This window comes from Myotis lucifugus, unplaced genomic scaffold (assembly GCF_000147115.1).
Source record: "Myotis lucifugus unplaced genomic scaffold, Myoluc2.0 scaffold_2257, whole genome shotgun sequence".
NCBI lineage: Eukaryota > Metazoa > Chordata > Mammalia > Chiroptera > Vespertilionidae > Myotis > Myotis lucifugus.
The window spans coordinates 1,742-10,986 of NW_005873305.1; the positions used below are offsets into that span (position 1 = coordinate 1,742).

The 9,245-nt window shown below is 48.9% G+C and overlaps 1 long non-coding RNA gene across 1 annotated transcript; it reads left to right on the plus strand.

Annotated features, from left to right (window-relative positions):
* The first annotated feature begins 1,995 nt into the window (after window positions 1-1,995).
* LOC111824556 lies at window positions 1,996-5,217 on the plus strand. Its single transcript, XR_002827659.1, has 2 exons — window positions 1,996-2,654; window positions 4,875-5,217. It is a non-coding gene; the product is annotated as an uncharacterized LOC111824556 (long non-coding RNA).
* Window positions 5,218-9,245: the final 4,028 nt, after the last annotated feature.

Below are 9,245 nucleotides of genomic sequence, written 5' to 3' on the forward strand. Positions count from 1 at the left end.
CGTGTACCCTGGAGTCCGCTATGAGTGCGGCCTTTCCGTCCGGTGGCGGCCGCCATGAGTGAGGCAGGGCCGGGCCGGAAGCCGCCATTGCTGAGGCCGGAAGTCCGTACAGCTTGGGTGTGAAGTACCGCGAGACCGGGCGACGTCGCGAGAGTACGCCGTTACGTAGGTGCAGCATACATTAAAGTCCGCCATGACTGAGTCCGTCCGTACGGCATTGCTTCCGGAACCGAGGCGGCCCGTACGGGGCAGGTGGCGCTTACTGAGGCAGCCCGCGGGCTGCAGCGGCGTATATTGAAGCAGGGAGTATGGTTTATGCCGCCGTCTGTGTACCCTGGAGTCCGCAGGAAGTTGGTACAGCGTGGTCATAATGTCTCTGGAGTGCAGGGGACTTTGGGGGGGTTTGCGGTTGTGGAGGCATTTATTACCCTCTAGGCCGCTTGTACTGCCTGTCCTCCAAGAATGATGCAGCGAGGATGGACCGGTCGCCTTTACTGATGTCACTGGTGGCTAGTTACGAGGTTACTGGTTTCTAGTTACCGGTGTACTGGTAACCAGTCTACTAGGTTAAGGATGACTACTTACTAGTTTTAGGTCAATAATTAGCAGGTAATGGTTTCCAGGTCACTAGGTTCCAAAGTTTCCTAGTTGCCAGTTATTAGGTTACTAGGTACTAATTTTCTAGTTATTCGCTACTAGGTTGCTTGATAGTATTTATTAGGCCAATGGTTATTGGTTACTATGTTCCTGGTGACCAGTTTCTAGGGGACTGTTTCGCAGTTGTTCAGGTTAATAAGTATTCCATCTATGCACTTATATACTTATGACCGAAACCTTTAAAGAATCTGTCAGCCAATTCCTTTGCGAAAAGTATCCTCTGGTGCCCTCTTGTGGCCCTGTAAAGAATACCACCTCCATCTCTGTCCGTGGTGCTGAAATGTTAGCTAATGTTCTTTGAATTTGATGAAGACTTGTATCCCCAAAAAACACAAACAGCCCTGACTGTTTTGACTGAGTGGTTAGAGCATCAGCCGGCGGATGATTCCAGTGAAGGGCATATACCTTGGTTGAGGTCACATCCCCAGTAGAGGGTGTGCAGGAAGCAGCTGATGGATGTTTCTCTCTCTATCCCTCTCCCTTCCTGTCTGTCAAAAAATCAATAAAAATATTTTTACGAAAATACAAAGAAAGCAACCAACAAAGACCACAGAAAATCGTAGAAAATGATGGATGCTGTCCAGGGTGCCATTATTTTTTCCCTGGATGGACTGAAGTCATGGGTCTGGATTTTGCACCCTTTCCGGTCCCAGCCCTGGAAAGGGAGGCCTTGGCTGCTGCAGTGACACGGGGAAGCTGTGCGTTCACTGTGTCAGTGTGTAACCTAGAGGCTGCTATGATTGAAGCAGTCAGTCCTGGGGAGGCCGCCATTAACAAGGCAGCCAGTATCGGACAGTTTACCTTTCCTGAAGCAGCCAGTCAGCCGGAGGCCGTTGTGATTGCGGCAGGCAGTCCCTTGGATGACCCCATTATGGAGACAGCCATTGTGTGCAGCGAGGTGCAGGGGTATCGGGAGAAGGCATTATTCCCGCTCGACTCAGCGGCCCCTGGAGAGGCCTCGTTGACTGAGGCAGCCAGTCCCCTGGAGGCTGCAATCATGGATGTAATGAGTAGCTTCGAGGTGGGCATTCCTGAGGCAGTCCCTCCCCTGTAGCTGCTATTATTGATGCCATCAGTAGCAGGGAGGCTGTGATTGTTGATGGTACCTCCAGATGCAGTGTTATCGTGGGAATGTGTTATTACCACGAGAAAAAAATTCCATGTAAAGTTTTTTTTGGAAATATAGTGAATTTTTAAAAACTATTTTTTATTGATTTCAGAGATGAAGGGAGAGGAAGGCAGGAAGTTATTTAGTGAGCGAGGGAGGGAGGGAGGGAGGGAGGGAGAGAAATGGAAATATCAATTATGAGAGAGAATCATGGATCAGCTTCCTCCTGTACCCCTCCCCCCACTGGGGATCGAGCCCACAAGCAGGGCATGTGCCCTGATTGGCAATCGAACTAGGGACCTTTTAGTTTGCAGGCCGTCGCTCTACCCACTGAGCGACAGCAGTCAGGGTTACAGTGTGTTCTTGAGCAATATTTATTTTTCCTATTTCTGAAAGGAAGAGAGAAGCATGAATAATGAGTGATGATCGTCGATTGGCTGCGTTCCTTGTGCAAGAAGAAAGAGTGACATGTGTTGTCATGTGCTAAGCGGAAGGAATAGGCCCTGGCCAGTGTTGTTCGGCGGTTAGACGTTCGGATGGCCAGGGAAGGGTCGCTGGCAGGATTCCTGGTCCAGAGCACATACCTGGGATGCATGTTTCATCGTCTGCCCCGGTCTGGGCTCCTGTGGGAGCCAAAGATGCATGTGTCTGTTGTATACTCATGTTTGCTTGTTTTTTTTTCTCTCTCTCCTCCCGCTCCCTCCCTTCCACGCTCTCTAAGAAAATGAATGGTGAAAACATCTCCTCTGTAAAGAATTAAGCAAAACACACAGACGAAAAAAGTACAAAGAAGGAAAAGAGTTGGAGGGTGTGAAAAAGCACCATATGCACCAAGAAAGGCACCATGATGAGCAGAGCATTCAACTCCGCTGATGTTTTTCCACGCGATGTGTGTATAAGATAAAAATGAAATGTTCGAGTGTCGTCCCTCAGCTGCCAGGTTCCTGACACAACAGGACGAGGCCACTTTATCAGGTTCCTTGAAGAGTCTCCCAGGCCACCATGTCAGGGGAGAGGCTCCCGGGGGTGAGGCCGGGAGGAGCAGGGGCAAGTGAGGTGTGAAGGAGGCAGGAAATGGATAGAGGCTCCTGCAGGTGTTCCCGTCTACTCCGTGGTGTCACTGCTCCCAGAGTCCCCCCCCCCCCCCCACTGAGAAGATGGGAGCAGACTGAGCTGGTGTCGGTGACCGAGGGACACACAAACCTAGGGACACACAGACTGAGGGCCAGACACACCATGGAAGCCGCAGTGGCCAGGAGAGGTGAAGAATGAAGGGCACGGAGACAGCGCTGAGCTGATCAGCATCATCAGGTTCTGTGTTTATTGCGCGGTTACAAGTGTGTTTATAGTATTTGAGTCTATAAGCATGCGTCCGTCGTTCCATCACGGTACGTTTTGGGTCCTCCTTTGACCTGTTAAAGTTTCTTGTTTTGCGTTTTCAGTTTCTTACCTGACCTTTGGTGAAAATCTCCTTTGTATTTAGGTCTGCTGATTTAAATCTTATGTATTGTCTATGTTTTTACATTCTATTGTAAAGGTTAGTGTGTGTGTTCCATGATCAGGGCTAGTTTGTTATTTGTATTGTATGGTTCCTATTGTATTGTTCCACTGTGAAGGTCTAAGGCCAAAGCGGAAGGAGGTTTTCCTATTGTCTGTCATAAGTCCAGGTTGTGTAGCTTCAGCATGATTGTTGTTAGGCAGGGGTCCTCAAAGGTTTTAAACAGGGGGCCAGTTCACTGCCCCCCATACCATTGGAGGTCCGTACTATAGCTTTAAGAAAAACTATGAACAAAGTCTTATGCACACTGCACATATCTTATTTTGAAGTAAAAAAGCATAACGTGAACAAATACAATATTTAAAATGAAGAACAAGTAAAGTCAAATCAACGAACTTACCAGTATTTCAATGGGAATATCAGTTTTAACATTTTATCTTTTCTCACTTCTGCGACCAAACAATCATATTTATCTTTATGTTGAGTTTGATAGTGTCGACGCAAATTGTATTCTTTGAACACAGACACTCTATTCTGGCATCTCAAACATACAGCAGCTGTTTCCTTGTACTGCATGAAAAAGTAATCCTAAGTCCACTGTTGTTTGAATATCCTACACTCCAAGTCAATTTTTCTCTTTCTTGACATCATTGTTTCCTAGGGATTCCAAATTGCTTTTAGTAAAATACCAAAATATATATATACAGCACTATAAAAACAGTATACAACATTAACTGCCCACACAGAGACATACAGACTGCACTGCCCATCAATGCAGTCTGATCAGTGTGCATCCATGCAGCCTTCCAAGTCCACATCATTTCAGCGTCACCAGTGCCCATATTGGCGGAACTCCGCTTTTACCTCAGGCTCACACGGGTGCGGTGCGGGAACTGGCACGATGACAGAGCCGGTTCCTCCACCACCTTTCCAGTTCACACTACCCTGTGCGAACCGCCCTGCGATCTGTGAACTCGTACAGGAATCTGATCGCATGGGTGAGAAGACCCATGCGATCAGATTCCGCTGCAGGAAAAAAGCAGGCACGTCTGCCTTTTTTCTTCCGAATCTAATGCAAGTTCAGGCATACAAGCCTATGGCTGAACTCGCACTGCTCAGAGATCGCAACAGTGTGAACCAGGGCTTACACAGCACACAACATACAACATCATACACAACTGAATAGCAATCAAAATATAAATGCAGTTACCGTCAATTAAATTGTGGTTCGTACTCCTTGGCTGTCTGCAGAGCCGGATGAAGTTCCCATAGGGCCCTATGCAGATGACCAGTTAGGGCCCCCATGCGATAACACTGAGCACTGACCATTTGCATTAACACTGAGCACTTACAATCATCATTACCACTGAGCACTGAGTATTTGCATTACCTCTGAGCTCTGACCATTTGCATTACCTCTGAGCACTGACAATTTGCGTTATCACTGTGATGCACCCCCCCTAGAAACCACCCCCAACCAACTAACCAACTTCAAAAAAAAGGGCTCTCCTAACTTCAAAGAAAGGGCCTACTAATTGCAAAATAAAAAAAATATATGCCTCCTAACTTCCAAAAAAAAAAATCCTAACTTGTTCTTACCTTGGTCCTCAGGCTGCAGCAGGCTCTCCACAGACAAGCTTGTGACTCATCCGATCACACCGGAGACTGAGAGGAGGAGTCGAGAGACAGAGAGAAGGAGGGGAGTCGGAGATTGCGGCGCAGATTCCACACATGTGCACTGTGGGCCCCGGACGAGAGTCGGCTGCTAAGCAACAGGCAGCGGCGGCAAAAACACCCGTCTGGCCGGATAAATGTTTTCGGCTGGCCGCATGTGGCCCGTGGGCCGTCGTTTGAGGACCCCTGTTTTAATGTATAACTTAGCTCACATGATGTCCTAGGCATGCCTGTTCATCATTGTCACTTGCTGAACTCCCAATAAAAGCCATGAGAATTTTGGAGGTTTTGCTATTTGCAAGAGCGAGCAGTAGCCTTCTGCTTCTCTAAAAGTGAATGCTGCTTGCCGATCTCATCTCTGCGTCACCATTCACCTGCACGGTGTGTGAAATAAAGTGAGGAAACACAACACATCTTTCACGATCAGAACATGGGGGCATCTTAGGTTTTGTTGTTTTCACTGTGTTTGGGACATGGATGCTAGAAAAAATGGGTACAATCACAACAGTGGGTCTTTCTGTGTCTAAAACAGTCATTCCGAATGGGCATACGCTCCTTAGAATTGAAATATGGAGAAGAGCATTAGTCTATTAGCAAACTTTCTGATCAGGAACTTGGACAAGAGCCCTTGTGTCTCTGTCTGTCTGTCTGTCTGTCTGTCTGTCTGTGTGTCTGGGCTGCTGCTGAGATAAATCCAGGTTCAAAGACTTGGACCTGCTTCCAGACCAGGGGGAGCTGAGTCCAAATGAAGAACCAAGATCTGCATAGCTGATGGTCTCTGATACACATCCCTCTTGCACAGGATCTCATGACTCTTCCCGAGTCAGCTGAGACCCGCAGACAAGAGTATTCCAAGGGGCCGATTTCCCCTGTTCCCGAGGTTCTGTGTGACGATTGGGTCGATGTTGGAAAAGGCGAGTGTGAAGCTGTGGCTGAATGGTTGGTTCTGAGATGTTCATGCCCCCCCGCCCCCCCCGCCCCTGCCAAGTCCTCAATCACTGTAGGGAAAGAGGCTCCCATTGTTGACATGGCAATGGCATCGTTTTTTCCAGGACTCTGTGCATAGGAGTGTTCCACATGACACTTGCTGGCATTTCCTTTGCCATGTGCAAAGAAACCGTCCCCAGAAGCAGCTGGTGCGAAGACTTGCGAGTGCTGGGATCAGCTGTAAGACAGTTGTGGGGAATGCTGAAGTGCCCAAGAGAGTGGAGAGGGTGATGATGTTTTTGAGGGGACATTGTGGCAAGGAGGAGATGTTTGTGTTTCAGAGCAGGTGAGTGGATCCTCCGTTTGTTGCCCAGCCTGCAAAGGTGCTGTTGTTGTGTCAGTGGCCAGTGAGTGGCATGAGGTCCTGGGTGAGAGGGACGTGTATGAGAGAGCATGAGGTCTGCAAAGCTTGGTCGTCCATTTGGAGTTGGCTCCCCCTGGTTTGGCAGCAGGCCCAGGTGTTTGCACGTGGAGTTCTGTCAGGCAGCAGCATGGACAGACAGAGACACAAGGGGTCTTGTGGATGTTCCTGATGAGGTAGTTTCGTAATAGTGTCCTGCTGTTGTCCATGTTTCCATTCCAAGGGGTGTATGCCCATTGGGAATGACTGTTTTAGAGACGGAAAGAGCCAATGTAGCGATTGTAGCCATTTTTTGTAGCATCCATGTCCCAAACATAGTGAAAAGAAGAAGAGGTAGTATGCCCCGATGTTGTGATGGTGAAAGATGTGTTGTGTTTCCTGAGTTTATTTGACATCCAGTTACTGAGTTTGGCTTTGTAAGTGTGCTGGCTTGAGCAAGTTGGTGAATGAATCAGCACGGGTTTGTGCATCTAAAAGTTTCCTTTAGGATGGGCAAAGGCGTGTAGCAAGGGGTGGAAAGAGGCGCAGGAGAAGATGTGCATTTGTAGTCCGGGTGTGTGGGAACATTTTGAAATGGATCCTTGTAAAAGTGAAGAGAAGCCATAGCGGGTGGGTGTTTGTCAATGGTCGAGCATCAGCCCGTGAGAAGTGGTCAGCACTGTGCATTGAAACAGATAGCAAGGAAGATGTATTGTCAAGTTGCAGGCTATGTGAGTACAGCAGTGTGTGAGGAATCTGTTGTGAGTGTTGGGAGGGCAGTGGTGCAGACCCAGAGGCTGAAGTTTTATGCATGCAGGGCTGTCATGATGGCTGCCCTGGAGAGCATGGTTGCCATGTGTTTGTGTTTTTTGGTGAGGGTGCCATGGCCTTAGGTGGCAGGTGAGCATCCCGGCAGAGGCAGAAGGTGTTCCTTGAATGTCCCAGTGAAGCTTCCGTTTGATTTGCCAAGGAATGGTCCTAAAATTGTGGAGTGAAGCCGTGTGATCGTGAACATGGCAAGTGTGGCATTTTCCCCCCCTGTTGGAGGTTTTTCCATGTGTCTGTGAATGTGTCGCCTGACAGGGCCTGTGCTCATGCCCTCGTCTTCCTGTTGTACCTCCATGCTTGGTTTGTGGTCATCAGAGTGTGTTTTTTGGCTGGTTTTGATGTTGTGTTTTTCATGTTGTGAATTGTTGGTCATTGAGATCTGGAAAACACTGAGATTTCCTTTATGTATCGATGTACGTATCCCTGTTGTCCTTTTCCGTGTTGCAGCCTTTGAAGAAGAGGGTGGAGAGAGGTTGGCAGTTGCCGATTTTTTAAAAAGCATATTGTGTTGATTTTTCACCTAGAGGAAGGGAGTGGGGTAGAGAGTCGTCCACATGGATGAGAGAGAAACTTCCATGAGCTGCTTCCTTTGCAGCCCTTCCTGGGTACGTGGGTGCAAGCAAGGTCCATGGCCCTGATGGCTCCATGTTTAGAGCGCTGGCTGTGTGGGGCGCTGGCTGTGTGCCATAGTGTCCTGGAGGAGTGTTGGGGTCCTAGGTGCGGCGGCTGAGGCTTGGGTCCCGTTTGTTGGTGTGAGTTTTGTTTGTGAGGCGTGATGCGGGAGGTGCCATAGTGTCCTGGAGGAGTGTTGGGGTCCTAGGTGCGGCGGCTGAGGCTTGGGTCCCGTTTGTTGGTGTGAGTTTTGTTTGTGAGGCGTGATGCAGGAGGTGCCATAGTGTCCTGGAGGAGTGTTGGGGTCCTAGGTGCGGCGGCTGAGGCTTGGGTCCCGTTTGTTGGTGTGAGTTTTGTTTGTGAGGCGGGAGGCAGAGGCACCCCGTCTGTGTGTCCTGTGTGTTGTGTCCTGAGCCATTTTGTGTGTGGCATTGGGCAGGTTGAGTGAAGGCTGTGGTAGAAATGCTGTGTTTGAGGTGTCCCCCTATGTCCCCGTGAGTCGTCTTTGGGCTGTGATGCTAGGTCCGATTTTGGTGTTTGTGGGGTTTTGGTGTGAATTCAGTGCCGAGGAAAGGGTGGAAACATGGGTGTGTATTTGAAGCTTGTGAGTTTGTTAAGAGTGGCGAAGGAGCTTGTGGATGTGAAAGTTGTCTGGAGCATTGCCAAGGTGGGTGTGAATGTGGAGGGGCCGTGGTTTTTGAGTTTGCATGTTGGTGTGCAAGTGTTGTTGAAGTTAGTAAGGAAGCTGTCATTGTCCCCCACGTGTTCCTAAGCTATGTGCGTGGCGATAGGTGGTTTTAGGAGGGGCATGTGATCCTGAAGGAAGGTGTCCTGTTTAGGTTTGAAGGCTTTCTAAGAGGAGCGTGTGGAGCCCCCCTGAAGCATCCATGTTGTCTAGAAAGTGGTGTTTGACATGTGAAGCCTGGTATGTGTGGCTTGTGTCCATGCTTGCTGGGTTCAATAATAAGGAAAAGAAGAGTCCTCCCATTTGAGAGAGGTCATTCAACGTTGTGCAGATGAAGTGATGAGTGCTGGTGTGAGGCTAAGTGTTGGGTGGAGGTCTCCAAGTGCCAGCACCTAGGGCCCTTGAAGACCTTGCGAAGGGCCCCGGAAAAAGCTCCTATTGGGGAGAGAAAGAGGGTCAGATAGTGTCAATACGGGCAAGTTTGTGTGCGATGTGAGGCCGAATTTGAGAGACATTTTCCTGTGTGCCCGCGTGTCATGAATGTCATTCCATTTGTGTAAGCGTTGCTTGGTTTTTGTCTGTTTGTTTTCGTAACGGAACAGCCTAGAAGTTTTAGTGAATGATGCGAAAGCATGTGTGGATTGTGTCTGATGAGTAAGATGTGTCCTTGGATGATTTTCATGGACATGCCTTGTCAAGAAGTGTTTTTGGGTCCTGGACACAGTAGGTGACGGAAAGGTGGGAAGCAGCGTGAATGTTTCCCAATGGTAGAGGTGCGGTGGCCATTGGTGATCCTTTGGTGTGGGCAGAGTTTTGAGGAGCCAGCACGTGGTGCAGGCTGAAGAGCAGCCTTGTG